The sequence below is a fragment of the Armigeres subalbatus genome, chromosome 1, assembly GCF_024139115.2.
Source record: "Armigeres subalbatus isolate Guangzhou_Male chromosome 1, GZ_Asu_2, whole genome shotgun sequence".
In the NCBI taxonomy this organism is placed as follows: Eukaryota; Metazoa; Arthropoda; class Insecta; order Diptera; family Culicidae; genus Armigeres; species Armigeres subalbatus.
In genome coordinates, this window is record NC_085139.1 from 239,853,194 (window position 1) to 239,875,065 (window position 21,872).

Here is a 21,872-nt window from a genome sequence, read left to right on the forward strand (position 1 = left end):
ACAATCAAGTTGCTGCAACCAGTTTTGTCCAACTTGTGCTGCTCGGGACGCCTACTTTTAAAGAAGGTATCATATCCTCCATTGTCATAATCCGGTCACATGCCTACTTCTAACGAAGGGATTACATCCACCATCGCTCTAATCCGGGCATGCGCCTACTTTTGCATTGCATTGCAAATGCATTCTTTCTACGAGAATATATTGTCTTTTTAATATTGTTATCGACGGGTGTTATATTTACTATTCCGGGGTGTTTGCCGCACCACTTAGTCATCATTCAGCGAACGCAAAGAAAAGTTATGCTAAGTGTCCGTTATGCCAAAAGACCCTTACTTTTGACGCTGGTCACAATTATGCCAAATGTCCGTTATGCCAAATGACTGTTATGCCAAATGGCCTTTATACCAAATGACCTTATGCCAAATGGCGTTATGCCAATTGACTTTATGCCAAATGGCCCGCTCCCCTATTACATGTACACGCTTTGCAAATTTCTTCTGCAGCAAATCATCATTCTTGTATGAACATCCGAAGGCTCTTTCATAGTGCCTGGAGCACTTTCTGCAGCTTGAGCATATTTTATTCCTTGCTGGTCATGGTTCTACGGATGCGACTGTATACCATATTTGCAGTACAATTTAACACGATGATGGAGCCCTTAAGCGTTCGAACATCTTGACTGCACTACACCCTGTCGGCCAATTTGTCTAACGACCGAGAAATCCCATATGCATAAACCAGCTATTGAAATTATTCCCAATGATTTTTTTATCGGCTTTATCGGTCAGCTGGAAATCAACAGATTGAAAGCCTTTCGCTAGGGCGCGAACAAGTATGAAACGATAGAGTGTGGAATTGGCCGCTGTTGCTATTGATATCGGCTATCCTGGTCGTCATTCTTGCGACAGCACTTCACTGTTCTGCGTTCTGGCACATTCTTCCGACTATGTTTTCGGTTTTAGTGTTAATTTTGCATGCCTCTAACCTCTCACTACTACCCTAACAGCGCACATGTTTCACATAGGTTACTGCAACTCATATGTGACAAGAACTCACAATCAAGTTGCTGCAACCGCTTCAATTTGGGGACATGTGAACAGAGTGTACCCAGCCGTTTCTGTCACGTCTGGACATCGCGCATAGGCGGGAGAAGCCTGTGCAGTGTGCATGTACTACCTGAACCATCCGTTACCTGTCAAGCCAAAGTTTAGCTATCTATGAGGTCTGCCAATCCAGGTCTACACACTTTGAACTAAACGCTAGCTCTAGCCAAGCCTTCCTCTTTCTCGTAGATTAGTACTCGATTCTTGAAGAACTTTCCAGAATCCACGAACAGCGACGGCCTGTTCAAGATTTACTCCTCTGGTAGATTCCCTATCAAGCAGACAGATTATGTAGTCTGTACGTTGAGAGGTCTTCTAGTGGCTTGCCAGGTTTCGGTAACAGGACCAAACGCTGTCTATTTTATAAATCCGGGAATGTCCGCTCGTCATGGCTCCTCTTAATGGCTGATCTGAACATGTCCGGATTTTTCATTATGATTGCCCTTAACGCCATGTTCGTGATTCCGTCCGAATCAGATGTTTTACTCGGGTTGAAGAACTTTGCCACCGTCAGTAGCTTCACTACCGTCACTCTTGTTATCTTTACGACGACTGCTCCTACCCTCCTCGCTGCTAGCGGCCAATGCTCCTCTTGTTATGGCCATAACTTTTGGCTTTTTCGACCTTTCTAATGCTTTTAAAATACATTATATATAGCACGAGCATAATCATCACTAGGTGGAATTATATGTTTTTACTTTTCTCGAATACTGTCCATGATTGCATATTTGTAACATTTGCATTTTGGTTGATTTTTTTAAATTGTTTGTCAATCCTCCCTACAAGCTCAATCATTTCCAGCTTACCACATATCCTATTACTATTACTATGAAAAATCTGAAGAATTCGTTGGAGTTACCCAAGAATACTTATTGGAGATTCCGAAGGACTTCCCGTAGAAATCCTGAATGATTTCCCGTACACTCAAAAATATTGCAACGTTAAGTGTACGTGAATGTGCACTTAAATTGGAAAATTATTCGAAATTATGATTGTATGTGCCACAGATATAAATCACAAAACATCATATGCCCTCTATGTAATATTTTATTGTAGTTTACCAACCCGTCATATTAATACTGCGTGAATCAGCATGATTCTCCAACCATTCTCGTTATTTGTGGGGATATTTTAAAACGTAAGAAAAAAAATCAACCTAATATTGAACTTTAATTAATTTAGTAGTTGTTGTTGTAGGAACGTTTGCCTTTCTAATTAAGAGATCATGCACAAGAAGCCGGAATAGCGGAAGGCGAGATAGAATAGCAGCTTAAACAGCAGCAGTCGAGAACACGGCAGGTATATGCCAATTTCCATGACCAGCGGCCATTACAGGAAGCAACAGAAGAAATGTTGCACTCAGCAGCGAGCTTCATCGCAAAGTCAGTTGCGAATCCGGCTCGATTCAGGGAGCTATCGGAGCTAATGCGACAGCAACGATTCAGGCCAAGTCAGTCACACCAGACTAATCGACCAATCAAATCGACAGCTTCACTCATATCCGCCAAATCCGCATCAAAAACAACCACGTCAAGCCTCTCCGCACTAGTCATTCTCAGACTTGATCGATCCGCATCAATACAATCGGTAGAGCTCAGATTGTGCCACTCAATGTAATCGTAATGTAACTTAGCCAATCGATTGTATGACATTCTTTCAATAAATATGTTCTTTAAAACAAAAACTCGTGAATTTTCTTTACTTCTTGATATTTTAAAGAGATAAATAATACCGCATGATAAAAAAAATACATTACATAATGATATCTACACAATCATCCATTATCGTTTATTTGAAAATATAATCAATGAAAGGGGATTTTCACGTAAAATTTACCTAGTCATACCATGGAATGGGTTGACGTTTGACATGTTTTTATATTATCACCCCGTAGCATTTACGTGAAAAGTGCTGTGGAAAAAATCCATGTAAGTTTTCACGTAAACCTTACGATAATATTTTTATGAGTGCAGATAAGCAAGATAGTATGAAGTCTGAACGATTCACAGGCTTTTTATAAAATGAACAAAAATGTTACAAATATGCGATCATGGGCAAATACTAAGTATATGAATAGTATATAGGACCACTCCAAAATCAAACTTTTGTTAGAAGGCTCGGAGACGCATACTATTAAATACCACTCGACTCAGCTTGACGATTTGAGGTGATGTCTGTTTGTGTGTATGTATGCATGTATGTGTGTGTGTACAAAAATGTAAGACACAGTTTTTGGACTTACTTTTATCCGATTTACTCGCAACACAGCAATTGAAAAATTTGCCAGATGGCCATTGCATTCCAGAGTTATTTACATTTTTTGCCAATGCACCTCCCCATGGAAACAAAAACTCAAAATCTACTATTTTTTCAGAAGCTTCAGAAGCGAGAAAGACATCACCTACGCTCGGTGGATTAATCTCAACATATCTTCAGCTCCATTGAGTGGTGTTCCATACTTAACTAAAGCATTACTTTTGATACATTATGTAATATTGCATATGATGCCTAAGGATTGAGCCTGTTTTTCAACAGATCTCCGCGCCTAAAACGCCAACCGGTTGATTGTTATCAGTCGCAGCGTTTAGCAAATTTTGTTCCAGCAGCACTTTCTCCCTTTCTCCACGATAGCAAGACATTTCCACAGAATCCCCATTTCACATGTTTCTCTCTCGGGGCTCCCGCGCCGAGCTCCGGAATGAGCCACTGCAGGATATATATCCCGAGCAGGCTCCATTTCTCGTTCAGTCCGCGAGAAACTGTTGTCCTGTTGCGATGTCTCCGCGCGTTCCACCAAGACGGTGTCCACTGGTGCGGGTGTGTGTGCTTCTATGTGTTGTCCCAAGTGAGGTGAAACAGCGGCTTACCTAGTGAGAAAACTCTGCTGTACATAGTGAGCGTGAAGCATATGGGTGAGACGGCGGCAGCAATCAACATTTAGTACCTATAGAGTAGTAGCATCATCATCAACAATAGCATTCCGGCGGCCTGCGTCCGCGGTGGCCAACGGCGAAGCAAACCCGCGGTTCTCGGAATAGTAGTGTTGTGTATCGTGTCGAACAACCTAGGCTAATAGTTAAGAAGAAGTTAGGAAGTGCACGCCAAGAAGGCGCGGATTCGTGATTTCGTCCTTGTTCTCAAAAATCGTGAATGGATTGATGTAGTTCGGTGTTCCTTTTTGGTGGATTTTCGATTGAGCTCTTAAAGGATTGTCAGGCGGAGGTTAAAGGGGAAAATTATTTCATAATCGACTGCTCTCATCAGGGGAAGTATGAAGGCCAATTGGTGGAGGGAGCCGTTTTCCAGTGAATTAGAGTGAGTACGTCCCGCAGTGGTGGCGGAGAATTGACGACGGATAATGAGTTGTAAATACAATAACAGTCTACACGTTTTTCCTCGGAAATCGATTATTGGAGCTGAAGTTGGAGGATACGCAGTCGGGAGCCCAGCAGATATTCGATGACCTTCCGAGACGAATAATACAGTTTGTGGCAAGGTTTTGTGTAGATGCGTGTTACATAAAAACTAGCGTCAGAGGCGCAATTAATATATCATAACCAGTAGTTACAGTGTTTAATAGTGTGCTTATTCTAATTGCGTTAATTTTGCAATAGTGTACAATACATCATTCTGAATGTGAAATGCTTACTCATGCATTGCTTGTTCCAGTAATTAGATCAATAGTTCATACCCCCACAAACGTACCAATATTGCAGTCTTACGTAAAGGTTAGATAAGCGAGTGTTATGAAATAAGTGTTGAATGAAGCACCTAGTGAATAGAATTTCAAGCATTCATATGTCCACTATGGTGCAATAAGATGTTTTAGAATAAGTGTGGTATATTTGCTTGTGTTACCATCTATCCGTTGTGGGTTATCGATTTGTGATTATGCGAAAAACTCTTCGTTGAAAACAATCAGCACATGGTGCAATAGTGATCAATGAGTGCAGTATCTGGATATTGATGGGCGAGTAAAACATCCAGAATCAGTTGAGGCCGTGTACACAAGAAGCAATGTAAGTCTTTTATAATAATTCACAATGGCTAATTTTTTTTAATCACAGTAATACATACACATTGTTCTGGCATAAAGCCTGTCCACGTTAAATTTCGGACACCCATCTTACAATGCGATTTTTTTTTAAATTTTCAGAAACCACTGAGAAGATCAATTTACACACAGCTGAATCTCTCCGCTTTATGCGATACATTTAGCATGTTTTCATTATTTTTCAAATTGATTTAATGGCTAAAAATCATTTGGACATTATCTCAATGTACAAAATTTAACGTGGACAGGCTTTATTTATGGCATTTTAGTTGTATGATGAACAATACTCGAGGAATAGTAAACTCACAATCTTCCAATAATAGTGACTCCATGAACTTTTCGTTTATCAAAATCATTCTTTGTGCTGTGGAATCGACTTGTGTTAAACAAATGGAGGATGATATTACAATTAAATTACAGGTATCCATTTTACACAACACACAATCGGCTCAATTCAAAACAAATGAATATGATACTTCATCCTTTAGGGGTCTTCCTTAGCCGTGCGGTAAGATGTGCGGCTACAAAACAAGACCATGCTGAAGGTGGCTGGGTTCGATTTCCGGTCCAGTCTAGGAAATTTTCTCGACTTCTCTTAGTATAGAAGTACTATCGTGTTAGCATCATGATATACCGCCGAAAATAAATATGAAGACAAACATGATTTTTATACATTTTCATGATGTTTCAGGATCGAAATATCGATTCGTAGCGATTCTATTTGGTCAAAGATTTACTAGGCACCTGTTTTCAACTTGAACTTTCGTTCTTTGAGTGAATTGTGTATATCTCTCTTCATTTTGACCTCTGAATCTGTAAATAATTATAAAACATTTTTTTTATACGGGGCTCCATACAACAGACCTGGCAATTGGAGGAATGGTACAATATCAAAGAACCTCGAATGAACTAAATAATGGATACCAAGATGGGGAGTTTGAATTTTGCCCAATGTACATCATGTCTAAAGTTATTATGCTTAACATACTTAACATAAAAAATGGATTATTATCGAAGTTTCATGTATCTGATTTTTTTTCAAAAAAAGTTAAGCAAGGTCATTAGAAATAAGGCACTGGGTTTTTCGAAATATTTCATCGATAATTTTTTGAATAAAGTGTTTTTTATTATTTTCTTCTACAATATTTAAACCGTATAAAAGTCAATTAATAATTCAGCAATAGATGACTCATAGTAATTTACCCTAAAAATTAAAAATATACATATTTGTATATACAGAACGGCTGTATATAGAGAACCTATTTTTAATCGTATCTAACACAGCTTGTTCGTGCCGTGTACCACAACCTTTTTTTTTTGTTGGTGTTGTACAACATAAAACAGCGTGTGTGCTCGAGTGTTAAATCATTTTTTTTTGTTTTTTTTGCGTGAATTAAAATCTTTGTTCAGCTATAATCATCTATCTCCGATATCTATTATGTTCTCTGTTGAATAATATATCTGCAATTCTGCTTTGCGATGTTTACGCTAAATGGCTTGCCCATCATCGAAGTACAATTTGCATTGAATTTTAAAATGTTTATCATTTTCTATCTATAAAAATAAAACAAAGTTAGCATTTGTATGACCGCGCATCGCACAAGAATAGGTAGATAGCCCAATTTTTGCTAATTTATATTCGTTTTCTTCTTCTCTTTACCTGGAAAAACGTTATGATGAAATGGAAATGCTTTGAAAATCAAAACTCAATCTTTTCGATGAAATAGTTTTTCTTACAATTTGCATGCAATTTTAAAGTTTTGATCATCTATATATAGTAAACAAAGTTATAAAAAAAAGATAGATCATTCTGAAGAATCAATTTGTTTTGAGCTTGAGCTTGATGACCGCACAATTCGTAGTTGCTACTCCGTGATTGACCAGAACAATCGAAATTGCACAGGGAACCAATAGCTGGGGCTTGGGATTCGCTTTCCAACCTCAATGTGCACAGATCGAGAGTTCAGTAATTAAAGGATCAAAAACGGCTCCGGCCACGTGCTTACGGTAATCTAGGAAGGGAAGGAATAGTTGGTGTGACATCTGTTGTTACTAGAGACCGAGATTACCTCTGCATCTCCACAGTTGTCACAGGAGGGATTCACCTTGGTAAGTGATGCGATCCATGCAACGTTGATAATATGAAAAAAATACTTTTAATTATTTTGACCGGGATATTAATCTTAACAAAAGTCGTCACCTATCATGACGAACCATTCAATGAATTTTTAAGTGCAAAAAAAGAGAAACATTTTGAAACCCTATTAATTTATTCTATTTACTAGTAGAAAAATGTTTTGTGTATCGAATATATGTATATAGAAAGTCCATAGATGTTGGGAAAACATCCTAAGAAGAATTAACGAACTCTGGCTACTACAAAGAAAGTTACTCAAAATACATTTGCTTGACTTTTTCAGTGGTGGTTCTATTGTGAATTTAAAACTAAAAAGTTACCATTAAACTATCAAATAAATAGCCTGTGATAGATAGAAAGAAATACCTTGTATCGTATTCACTTCACAATGTTTACATTTAAGATGAATGTTTGTATATCAAATACCCCAAATGAGCAATCATAGCACTGATGAAGCCACCTACTTATTTAATAATGACATTGAATATAACTATATAATGAGAATAATTTTTTGGTGGATTCTAGTGCTTTATATTCTGCTGGACTCTAATTCTAGCAAAACAGTGTATAATCCAACACGGTTGAAAAAGATATTTCTAAAAGGACTATACGCTTCGACACATCTATTCAAAAAAGCTACTGTATTATGGAGGTAATTTTGAACTAATTTCATCAAATTTCCGCTGATATTGAAAATTGACTGACTGAATGGTACCAAGATACCTATGGTAGTATACCTTTAGATTGTTAATCAATTTGGAACAGTTTTTATTAATTTTTGTAAACAGGAGAAAAGCTAAATTGACTCAGGGAAAATATATTAATCACATAACGCATAACTTTTTCAATAAAACTAGAAAAATACTTCCTTGCGTTCGATCCGTTGGTCTTGTTAGTTTTGTTCAGAAAATAGCTTCATTTTATGTTCTTCATCGGTTGGCAACATACATTCTCCTAACTTATTATCACATTTTGAAAGTAATCCATCTTCCGGGAAAGAAAAACGGTACTCTTCAGTACTCGCTCCACAGTCTTGAAAACACATTGGTCCTTGTTATAATTACAGCACACTAACACACGCGATCTTCCGAACTGGAAATAGGATCACCACTTTTTTCCGGAAATTTCATCAGCCGAGAGGAAAAACGGGGCAGAACAAATACGTGACAGGAAGGAAAACAACAGCTATTCGCGCGCACAGCCTGCTCTTCTCCAACCAATAATCTATTCTGATGAACCGATTTGCTTTCTAGATATATTGTGTACGCAAAACATTGTATCAGAAAATTCACCAATTTTTGGCGAGACAAAGTTAAGGTATAAGTTTATAACTTTTTCTCCGAGCATTTTTTTGCCTTTCTCGTATAAACAAGTACAAACAAAGTTGTACCGAAAGGCTATAATTAATCGAACTTTTTATAGTAGTCTCTGCATGATGTTTTATACCAATCGTTTTATAGCTGAACAAATGTCTGTCTGTACCTGTGTATGTGTGTGTGTGCACACGAAAACCGAAAAACATTAGCCACTTTTTTATATAGTAATTCTTAACCGATTTTCTCACAACAAGTTGCATTCGACGGAGGAACCCTAGTTGATCACTAATAGTCACGATCGGTCATTGCGTTCAAAAGTTATGAAGAAAATGGTGTGTATATGGTTCATGGTTGGTTGGTTGTTTGCCTTACAGCGTTTGCAAGAGCCGTAATGTGGGCAATTATTTATTATGTGTATCACACTATGGAAAAATAAAGGGTTTTGAATCGAGAAAGGTATCATCACCGCTAGGTGGATTAATCTGGGTTTTTCTACACCATCTAACACACTTCTTCAAGCGCTCAGCACAAACAACACTAAGCTTATCTCTGTCTCTACACGCAACCATGTACTTCGTCTTAGCAGAGCTAACGCATATGCTCCTGGGTTTTGCAAACGAAATCGAGCTCATTGGAAACGTTCGCAAAGGAATGGTGTGCTCTTTTGCCTCACTTAAGATTGAGACGTTAAGAATAGGCATAGCCATTCACACTAATACGAAATTTGTTACGCATAGGAATAGAAATAAGAGGATATGTAGGAGATGTGACTGAAGGTGTTGAGCCTTGGAATGCTTGTGCAGTTGCACAATGATCCCTAGAAGCATCGTTGTACGTATAATGGTTTCATAGCACTCTCTTCAAATAAATCGATATCTTCAAGAACATTATATAACCATAATTATTACTTGAGATCAGCGCCGTAGCGTGTGGTTGGCCGGGTTGGCCCCCGCCAAGGGCGCCAGCCCTCAGGGGGGCGCCAAAATTAAGAATTATTACAGTATGAGAAATAGAACAATTTTGGTTAGTTTCAAAATTAGTTGTTTGTTTTGTTACTAAATTATTAGCTACAGGGCCAATTAATAACAAACCAACCACAAAGTTCAAAAATCTATGGTGAAGTTTTGACCGCTATTTCTATTTCTCTGAGGCTTCCAGAACCGGTTACGAAAGGCCAGGAAAAAGTCTAGAAATCTCATGATGATGTTGATGATGATGATGCTACCACCATTTATTGCAGCAAGTCACATGCCTTTAAGACTGGTCATAACAACATGACAAACGATTTGATTATGTTCATATTATTGTTTGTATTTAATCAAACTCATGCACAATGGGGAAATCCGATTACAAAGGTGGAAAAAATTGATAACTTTCTTCACGAACAACTTACAGAAGAGATCAAGAGCTTATTCGAAAGGGAATTTTGCAAAGAATTCAGTGAGTGCCGTTTCATGGTTGTGGAACGATTCTGTTTGTAGTTATTAAGCTCATTTTGCCCTAATGCCCCATATATCGCGAGTTTCCAAACTATTTGTCATTTTATCTTTAAGACATTGTTCTAAAATTGTGTTTATCTCTTCACTGTGGATCCACAGAAGGGCACTAAATATATTTTGTTGGTAAAAGTTGGAAATTTAAGGGATTTTGGGGTCAAATAAGCATCAAAGTGCATTTTATGTGCAATTTTCATGTATTCTGTAAAAATAGTAATATTTACAGATAAGTGTTGATATTATTGTCTCAAAGTGTTGAACAGATATTGACAAATGTTTGCCGAACAAAAATTAATGAAATAAATCGTTTCAAAAATGTTTTATTTGATTATTTATTGAGTAAAAAACGATTTTTAAAAACTTTTGAATAGCACCGATGCCAAACATTTCCAAACCATACCCGATAGCACAACTAGACAAGAATAGTCATATGTTATGAGTCTTGATGTGATCATAGATAGGAGGTGATGGGAGATACTCTTTTTTCTTACCTTTTTGCCCAAATTCCCCTATGAAATAATATTGCTCAATGATTCTGAGGAAGAAATGATGTAGTAATGTTAATTTAATTGATATTTTCCAATGATATAATGAAAATAACAAATAATCATATAATTCATTAAAAATATAGAATTATAGGGGATTTAGGGGTCATACAGCTCATTTAATGCAACTTTTTATACAAAATAGGATAACTTTTCTCACGAGCGACTCACAGATAAGGTTAAGGGCTTATTCGAAAGCAAACTTTCCAAGAAATTCAGTGAGTGATGTTTTATAGACATGAGACACTTCTGTATGTAGTTATTAAGCTCGTTTTGCCCCAATGTCCCATACATCACAGTTTATCATATTTTTCGTGCTTTTATCTCCCAAGTATTGTACTAAAGATGTGTTCTCCTCTTCATTATAGATCCATAGAAAAGCACTATACATGCTTTGTTGGTAAAAGTTGGAAATTTAAGGGATTTTGGGGTCAAATAATTATTAAATTGCACTTTACGTGAATTTTTCATGTATTCTGTAAAAATTAATAAAAATATTATTAATCTCCCAAAATGTTCTACATACATTGATGTTTGAATGTTTGCGAAACAATTACTAATGAAGTAAATCATTCCGCAAGTGTTTTGTGATTTATAGGGTAAAACCCGATTTTTTAAATGCTTCTGAAAAGTGCCGATGCCAATCATTCCCAAACCATACCTGTTTGAACAACTATATAAGAGTAAATATATTAGTCGATGTGATAATAGATAGGAATAGATAGAAAAAATTCTTTTCTCATGACGTTTTACCCAAATTCCCCTTATGAAATAATATAGCTCAATTATATTGGGTTAAGAAATGATGGAGTAACATTGATTCAATTATATTTTGTCAATGATACTATAAAAATAACAAATATTCGTAGATTGCATTGAAAAAAAATCCAAGGGTTCAGGGCTCAGAACCATTTTTTTAAATACATAATTAATGAATTTTTTCACTTATTTGTCCCAAAATGCCTTAAAAATCCATTTTTAATGTAATATATGGATATTTGTTTTTTTATGGTATCAATTTCTGTTAAAAAAATTATGACAATAATATCAACTATTATCTATAAATATCTGAATAATCAATAGGCTGTAGATTTCGCCAAAATTGACCATATGTAGAGCTACATCAATGCTTACAAGTTTTTAAATCACCGTATATTAACCCTTAATGATTATTCGACGTAATATAGTGCAAATGATTTCTTGGTTATCATTATTTTTTACAGAATACATGAAAAATTCACATAGATGCAGTTTGATGATTATTTGACCCCAAAATCCCTTAAATTTCCAACTTTTTCCAACAAAATATGTATAGTGATATGTATGGATCTACAATGAAGGGGAAAACAGAATTTCAGTGTAATTTTTAAAAGATAAAAGTACCAAAATATGAAAAATTTTGATGTATGGGACATTGGGGCAAAACCATCTCAATAACTACATACAGAAGTGTCTCATGTCTATAAAACATCACTCACTGAATTTCTTGGAAAGTTTGCTTTCGAATAAGCCCTTAACCTTATCTGTGAGTCGCTCGTGAGAAAAGTTATCCCATTTTGTATAAAAAGTTACATTAAATGAGCTGTATGACCCCTAAATCCCCTATAATTCAATATTTTTAATGAATTATATGATTATTTGTTATTTTCATTATATCATTAGAAAATATCAATTAAATTAACATTACTACATCATTTTCTTGCTCAGAATCATTGAGCTATATTATTTCATAGGGGAATTTGGGCAAAAAGGTAAGAAAAAAGAGTATCTCCCATCACCTCCTATCTATGATCACTTCAAGACTCATAACATATGACTATTCTCGTCTAGTTGTGCTATCGGGTATGGTTTGGAAATGTTTGGCATCGGTGCTATTCAAAAGTTTTTAAAAATCGTTTTTTACTCAATAAATAATCAAATAAAACATTTTTGAAACGATTTATTTCATTATTTTCGTTCGGCAAACATTTGTCAATATCTGTTCAACACTTTGAGACAATAATATCAACACTTATCTGTGAATATTACTTTTTTTTTACAGAATTCATGAAAATTGCCCATAAAATGCACTTTGATGCTTATTTGACCCGAAATCCCTTATATTTCCAACTTTTACCAACAGAATATATTTAGTGCCCTTCTGTGGATCCACAGTGAAGAGATAAAAACAATTTTAGAACAATGTATTAAAGATAAAATGACAAATAGTTAGGAAACTCGTGATATATGGGGCATTAGGGCAAAACGAGCTCAATAACTACATAAAGAAGCGATTGATTGAAACAGCACTCACTGAATTCTTTGCAAAATTCCCTTTCGAATAAGCTCTTGATCTCTTCTGTAAGTTGTTCGTGAAGAAAGTTATCAATTTTTTCCACCTTTGAAATCTGATTTCCCCATTGTGTCATGTATGAAGGGCCAACAATGGGTGGTTGCGTGGTTCCATAAGTAAAGACACTTATGCGAAACCCACGGGGTGAATAGAGAATCTTCTTCCAGAAGAAGTCCGTACAATCTAGCTCTCATTTTCCATATTGAGCCAATAGATAGAGAGAAGAGTTCGCCCTTTATCCACAAAACGTTAACAATATCTTGATATGGGAGCTCAGAAATTAGGAATCTTTAAAAGTTTGAAAAATAGAATTCTTGATACAAATTTTTCGTCCGCGGCTTGCTCTCTATCGGTCGGTTGATGTCGGCTGATGTAAATGCTGTCCAATGAGCAGCTCGAAGTTATTCCCTTCCCTCTCATGCCCATTTGCCCAAAAAAGAGCAAGCAGGACGGGAACAACTTCGAGCTACTTCGAGCTGCTCATTGGACAGCACTATGAATGGAACACATGCCGATCTTAGGGCCGATGCCCAAGTAGCGTTTTTTCAACGCTACGTGCACGTGGCGTTGAAAAAACGCAGGTGTGCATCGGTGCGGCGACGCTGCGTTACCGCTTTTTCCCGATGCACACATGCGTCCTTTTAACGCCGTGTGCACGCAGCGTTGAAAATACGCTACGTGGGCATCGGGCCTTAAACGTTTGAAGGTGCTCTGAAAGATGCTTGCATAGATAAACAACGAAACCATCATCTTGAAGTCTGCATCGTCACCAGAATTCTGCTTATCATCGGCTGTTCCCATGTAAAGACTGTATGCATGTTGGAGTTGCGGGAATACTTCCCTTGAATATTGGCCGGAAGTGATTCTGTTGCCTCCTTTTTCTTTGCCCTCGAGACATCAGAATCATTTTCTCGGAAACTTTGAAAACTTGGATTTAGGTAACTTTATAAACGTTCTACATTGTTTTCCAACATCATCTGGATAAGTATTGATTCTTATGCCAAACACTGACTTCGAGCAACATTATGTGAAGATCATTCCATTCTTCACCAACTTATTCACAATCACAATGTTCTCGTCATATTACGACATGAGATCTTCATTACAACACACAATTGTCAAAACTACAAATTCATGATAATTTGAAATAAAAATAACTTCTGAATATTAATTTCTAGGTTAAAAATAATAACAGAAAACTTTCTCCCGTCCGTTTTCAATCAGAGCCTACTTCACATGATTAGAAGCCCATCTTGAAAATGTCAAAAATCTCATATTCAAAAATTGTGGATCGGTTTATTTCCATTTTGGACACTTGCTGTCACCAGTCAGCTGACTACATTCCGAAGGGCGAAGCGAAGGACTCATTTCCACTAATGACGGATGGTGTGTATTTAAGATAAATTTGCTCGTTTCATTCATTTGACCCCGCCCATGTCCGATTTCATGAAACCAGAAACATATATGTAGGTACAATTTCAATAGGTACGTCGAAACCACTGAATACGATGGGCAGTGATAATGTACCCTGATAAAATGACTATTTTGGTCATAAAGGCTCTCGTGGATTAGCAAAACTTATCTGCAATATCCGCTATCAAAGCACTTACTGCCGTAATTCACCACGTGACTCTCTTACCTTCGTTGATGATTCCTTCCACTTCAATTTGGACTTTATTGACCCAACGAAGTACAACAGTGCGTCCAAACCACTGACAGACTCAATCTAAAGTTGAATTTTTCATGATTCGAAATACGATAGCGATTTTGACCATCGACCGATCCACTTCAGAGTTGATTTCTATACCCCAACCATCTGAAACTAGTATATGATTTGTGATGTACTCCAATTCTTTCAAATGAAAACAAGAAACAGCCGTAATCATGAGTAAAGAATTTCAGCAATTTCAGCAGTCAGTTCTAGATGATTTTACAGCTTCCATACGTGGATCCAGAAATACCCACGACTCTGCAAGATTCTTTACAAATTTAGCAAATAGTAAAAAATATCACCAAATTTAAAAACCTTTCTGGGGCATATCGCTGAATTCTGCTTGCTATTTGAGGCATCTTCAATCTACTAAACTACATTTCACTTTTAGGATAGACTCGAAATGATATTGGAATGTAAAATTTTGCAATTTTTGCAGCCCGATACAGATTTCGCCAAGGGCGCCGGGAATCCACGCTACGGCTCTGCTTGGGATATTTCTCGTATAGTGAAAATATTTATGGCTGTTGCGAAAATGGTCTAGGTCTTCTTAGACGTAAGTAACTAGCTTACTGCACATAAAAGCATGAATAACCCACGCAGATATAAAACCAAACAAATACGGGACTGTCGAGCGTGTATCAGCAGCTTAGCTTCTGTAACATACATACAGATTTGAAATTTGCTCTGTATAAAACCATAGTTCAACCGGTAGTTATTTTTGGACATGAAGCATGGACATTATGAGATTTAGGCCAGTAAGTTTTTGTGGTTTTTAACCAAAATGTGATGCGTACAATACTTGGTGAGGTGCTTGAAAATGGTGTGAAAGTGTGCAGAAACGATGAGACACTGTATCACAAGGAAAATATTATGAATTCTTTAAAATATGGCAGACTGACGAATATCGGAGGAAAAAAATACTAATACAACATTGAACAGAGAACGGGATAAAGGATGAAAATAGATAATAATTGTTAAGAAAGATTGTGATTCACGCAAAAATAATTGTGAATCATCCCAAAAATACTCCATAAAAAGCTTAGAATACAGAAATATTTTTTTTCAACATTTTAGATAGGATTTCTATATAGAAATGCTACAAATGTGTATCAATCAACGCAGCTCGACGAATTTAGGTGATCTCTCTGTGAGTATGTGTGTATGTATATGTTTACGTGTGTGTGTGCGTAAAAAGTCTAGCTCATTTTAGGGCACTTATCCTTAACCGATTTACTCGCAACAAATTGCATTCAACGGGAAATCCTGTCCCATTGTTTCCTATTGAAAATTGTTAGGATCGGACTATGGGCTTAGAAGTTGGGCTGCAAGCTGTGTTGAAATAAAGATGAGGGGGGCACTTAGCCAATAATCGTTTATTTTGTGTAAATAATTGTTTTTCCTTGTGACGGATGTACTGATGAACAAAAAAAAACTTGAAGCGCAAATGTCCCTAAGATAAAAATTATACACACCTATACCTATGATGGTCGTACACTTCGTGTTGTCCGGAGCAAAACCGAATTTAATTTCTTATTCCAGGTCGCTCGTTTTTGGGCCGCAAATCGCCAGCAGAGAGTCCCAACACACCGGCCGCACGCACATCTGGCCCGATTGCACATACCCAGTGAGTGCGGGGTCTACCCCGGAGCCAACGACCTCTTCCAAACTCTGTGCCAAACATCACTTTTGCTGGTCTCTCTTCCGCAATACGCATACTGAATTTTTGTACACTTGGCACAATTCGTGATTCATGCGTCGGAGCCATTTACCATTTTACACCATGCCGCAAACCGTAGAAAGTCCTACTTGTAGCCGCAACACGTTTTGTCATTTTGCAGCTAACGTCATTATCACATGTAGCGAGTGTTCCAAGTATAAATATTCGTCGACAACCTCAAATCGCATCCCATCCATTTACACCTCGGAACCAACACCGTTTGGATTGTCCCGTTCTCTGCCAGCCACCAAGTGCTAAGTTTTGTCAGAATTTACGATCAGTCGTATTCTTTCAGTTGCACGTTATAAATGCACGAAAGACTCATCTACTGCTCTGCGGTCTGCACAATGCCGATGGTATTCGCAAAACCAATGGTTTGGATCCACCCAGCGTTAAACGAATCAATCTAATAAACTTTATCAGAAAACCAAGTTCTAGCATTATATGCCACGGTTCATTCCGTTTCATGAAGTCATAAGCTGCCTTAAAATCTTAATCTAAATCTTAAAATTTATCAAGGTTTTGTCGCAGAGTAAACATATGGTTCGATGTTGACCGTCTTCTAAAACAGCTCGAAGGGATTTCATTTTGGTCATTCGGTCACTCCCAACTTTTAGAAGCTCAGCCTGGGCTCCAGCCTTCCTAGCGGCCTTAGCGTTCCCTAGCTTTCGAGCAGCCTTTCTTCTTTCGTCTAGCGTTGGTGGCTTCACTGCTTGTTCATAATTCTCAATCCTGTTTCTGTTTGTGCCCTATCTGTCCGATTGTCCATTCAGCATAAGCTCAAAGTGCTCCTTCCACGCAGCATCCACCCTTGCTCGGTCGATCAACAGATTTCCGGAGTAGTCAATTATCATGACTGGCACCAGTGCGATTTCTTGCGCATGCTGTTGAATCGTTTTGTAGAACCTCCGCGCGTCATGTCTGGTAAATATTCCCCCTGTCCCCAAAATACTTTTTCGTGGTACCACCGTTTCTTACGCCGGTGGAGCTTTTCCTCAGTTGCCCTTACTGCCCATGACTGCATAGTTGACGTAACAACCATTGCACTTTCGCGTCTATTTGGAATAATTTAGCGACAAACATCGCAAATTTAAAACATTTCAACCCGTAAGCACTTGAATGAGGCTTGAAATAAGCAACGTATCGATGTTGCAGCGTTTGAATTACCCTAGTAAACGCGTAATAAGTTAAATTCGCTGAAATTTCGAATGGTTGATACGTCAACTATGAAATCATGGGCAGCTTAGCTCTTCATGTCGTTCTCTATTTTGGCGTGTAGCCGCTGCGAGCATGTGGCTCCTCGCCTGATTTTTCTCATCTGTCGCTCGTTGCGACTCTACATCAAACCAGGCTATCCGTTGATTTTCTTGTGTGAAATCAAGTACCTTTGTGGCTGTTGAATTGACTGCCTCGTAGACTTGTTGCCACAATGCGTTCAAATTTTCTCCAGTTGGGTGTCCTTCGAATCTTTTGTCGAGCTTATGAGCAAATTTCTACGCAACGCCCTCGCCCGACATTCGTTTTATGTTCAGCTTTATGGTATTCACTCATGAAAGCCGCCTGTGAGTGCCCACTTACCCTTTAAAAGTCATTACAGATGTACATTTCGGGTCTTTTTATCAATAAGAAGTAGCAATCCCCCAAACAGTTGTCCTCAATTCAGACAAAAAAATGTTCTCACTTCTTCTCAATTCAGATAAAACGAAAATAGATACATATTCACCTCGAATGTGTTGAACTTAATGTTTCTTTAAAAAACACATTAATAAAGAATTGAAAAAAATACATCCACCTTGAGACCATCCGCAATATTCACAACACCACATGTACATGGAGACGCATGGTTGCTCTCCATGGTGTTCGAATGGCGAATCAATCACAAGCAGGGTTTGCAGAAATCGCTCTCGATAGATAACGAACAACGATAAAAGAAAGGCAAAAACTGTTCCGAATCATAACAAGCCATAACAAATTTATCAAACTTGTATACAAGTGCGAAAAAAACAGAATCGGGTAGGCAGCCTCCACCAAGATTTTTTTATGTATAGGAGGTTATACGACTTCGTTAGTAGATGGGAATAACCAGCGCAGGGGGAAAAAGTTCATTTTCAGTGCAAAACGTAAACAAACCAGCATAAATTCCATACACAAATCCAAGATGGCTGAGTTGGGGATATTGACAAGTCAGAACACCCCTCAATAAATTCATCCTGGCCTCCACAGTGAAGTTATGATGTTCGCTTTGTTTTCGCTCATTTAGTGTTGAAGACCGCCCAGCTGTGTAGAACAAGTTGAAATGCATCGTCAGAACCAATGCTCTGTGCGGTTGGAGCTTAAAAAAAAAAACAAAAAAGTGTCATAGGGTATATGCATCCGAATCAGTGCTTTATCATGACAGCTTGCGAAAAAAGTCTCCAACGGTATGCTACATATCGTATATGTTTACAGAGTTGATAGGTAAGAGACTTTTTCATTCTCTTTTGAATTTAATCCCTTATCACAAGTAATTTATATGATCTGTATCTCTAAAACAGCTTATCTGGCATATATTTTTCTTATATGCATGTAAAATTGAAAGCTATTTCAGTTTAAAATATGAAAACGAAGACTGGTTTAAGACAATATAAAATTTGTTTATCAATCCGACTATGATCTCACTACGAGATTCCTATTTTGTGTTTTGTTTTATTTGAGCCACAGTTGAACGTCATCGTGCTTTTGCAAATATATGTCGTTACCCAAATGCAATCACAAGAAAGTCATTTAACATATTAAATGGCATTTTTGTATTATTGATAGGTTGTTTCAATCAATGAGAATCGCAGTCCACGATAACCAAATGTAACACATATTGTCATCAGTGTATTCATCCTTCAGGTGAAACTTGAACGATACTCATCATAATCATGCATTGGACCGTTCACCCACTTGAAGTAAGTATTTATGACGCAATTCGAATGTAAACATACCTACCGTACACAGACAAACGAACGTAGCATATTTCTTTCGGATATTGTTTACGTGTTTCACACCAAACAATATCATGCAGTTTTTATCATATTGAGATGGTATTATTGGATCAGGTCCACCGTGACAGTCCATAATGGCCAACAGTAAGCAACCAATTGTAATAATTTTATTATTTGTGACTCGGGTGACGCTAATCTCCACTAAGAGTTATATCTGTCTGTGATGTGATGTTTTGTGAGAACAAAGCGTACCTTCCACAATCCACGTTGCTATCGGTGGAACACAGCATAAGGTAGGGCGAGGTACGCTAAAATATCAATATCTCATATAAAAACATTTCCAGTTTTAAATGAATTCAGGTAAATCGATCAATATTAATTGATTAGGCGAAATAAATTTTGATTCATTGATTTTAGTTCTGTTGATATGGGATTGTGAGTGTGTAAATTACATATCATTTAGTTTAGGATTGATTATTTCAATGCAATCAATTGAAAACATAGCATATCTGCTACAAAGGAAAATGACACTGATTCACCTGATCTTGTTCCATATTACCCTAGGATGAGTGTAGTACAATCATCGACCCGAAACGGCTACAGGGCGCCCGACGAATGGCATGTGTTTTAATTTTTCCTTGTGCCTTCGAGCGATGCTTGTCATAAATAAATAGGAACTGCTAACGTCAGCTGCCACTGCCAGCTTGGGGTCCGTCAGACAAAGCAAATAGCAATATGTAGCATACTCCAATCAAATACGACCGGATCCAGTGAGTTTATTCGTTGATGGAGTGGATTCGAGTCGAGGAACCAACAGGGCTACGGTTAGAGGTGTGCGCCGGTGTAAAAATGGTGGTCTGTGGCGTTTGTCTTAATTTTATTCGGCGAAAGTGGATTAATTTGTCAAATAGTGACACCTTCGTGCGTTATTTATGTACTGGTGGTTCGATTCTACATCTAGAACGTCTTTTTAATGAAATGCATGTTTTAGTTTCGTAACTGAATGCGAATTTTTCTGTAAGTGCAGCTTCTGCAAGTTCTAATATGAATGTCATAGAAGCGTGAATATCGCGTTATGCATAAATTGCAATATTATACAAACTTGCAATAATGCTTGAGAAAAATCAGACCAGCAGTAAGATGCTAAACACTGCTGCTGGCGGTACACACCTCTAACTAACGTAGTAGAAAACGATTAAACATTTAGTACTTCCGATATGTAAAAGTTGATTTCGAAGCGTATGTATAGTCATAGAGAGAGAGCTTTAAGTTTGTTCAATGCCAGATTTGTAGATCCTTTATATTTTTATGGGTGGTTTTATATAGATTTTTGTGGTTCATTCTATCAGTATCTAAAGCTTGATTTACGGTGTTTTCAAAAATATTTCTTGAGATAGTTCTTGACATATGATTCTGGATGCTTGATATTTTTAGGAAAATGTTTTTAAGTTTATGGCAGATTTTCAATCTTATAAAAAAAATTATCATTCTCATCATCTGATTTTTTTTTTATTGCAGTTTCTACATTTTTGATGAAATTTTTCTAGTTTTCTTCATTTTAGCCAATGTGGTTAGACTAGATAACCAAAATTGCTGATATCTATTTCAAAATGTTTTTTTTAAAGACCACTCACCCCCAGATACAGCGCGCCGATTCGAAGAAATCATTTCACGAACTGATTTGTGGAGGAGGAAACTGTTGTTGATTCCTGGAACCTGTTTTCATCGATATAATTGGTCTGATCATTAACATTGTTTTGTCTAGACGACAGATTCTGTTTCACGGAAACATTGTAGATGAAGACTGTCCGTCTATTCCTCTTGCTGGTTGTTAGGGTGAGTGGAATGGAGGCAGCTGTAGTTGGTCAGCGATGGCTCCTCCGTTATGGGTTTGAAATGGACCAAATCAGGAAACTTGTTATCGTCTTCTGTATTCAGTGGCACAGACATGGTTTGTTTCCGCATTGCATTTTACCAGGAGCCATATTTGGTTTCAAAAAAATAAACTTAAATCTTGATTTTGTTTGATATACTCCTGATCTTAGCCAGTTTATTTAATATTTAAGTGTCGAAGATCAAACTCTTTATTCCCACCGGTTTTCAAATGAATCCGCTTCAAATCAATTGGTGGGAAATGATTTCATTCATTGAGACTTTCAAATATTTCACCTCGGTGTATTTTATCAGCATCACGTGTTGTTTGAGATGGTAGGCGAGTAGTATGCGATGCCACCATCGAGGCCACAATTAAAACATCTGATTTGAAAGGAATATTTCCGAATTATGCTTCTGAAAATTCTAATAAAATCTATCTGGAACTCCGAAAGAAATAACAAAGGATTCCCGCATTCCTAAAAGAATCCCCATCGGAAAGCTCAAAGGATTTACGTCGGAATCCTCAAAGTTCTCCCGTCAGAATCCTCAAAGGATTAACGTTGGAATCCTCAAAGCATTTCCGTCGGAATCCTCAGAGGATTTCCGTCTGAATT

General features: G+C 37.3%; 1 protein-coding gene across 5 annotated transcripts in view; it reads left to right on the plus strand.

Annotated features, from left to right (window-relative positions):
• The first annotated feature begins 4,461 nt into the window (after positions 1-4,461).
• Positions 4,462-21,872, plus strand: part of LOC134206060 (uncharacterized) — a 672,178-nt gene continuing 654,767 nt past the window's right edge. For all 5 annotated transcript variants that reach the window (XR_009978242.1, XR_009978243.1, XM_062681739.1 and 2 more), the window contains exon 1: positions 4,462-5,122. The gene's annotated coding sequence lies outside the window, so the exon portion shown is untranslated. The remainder of the gene's footprint in view (positions 5,123-21,872) is intronic.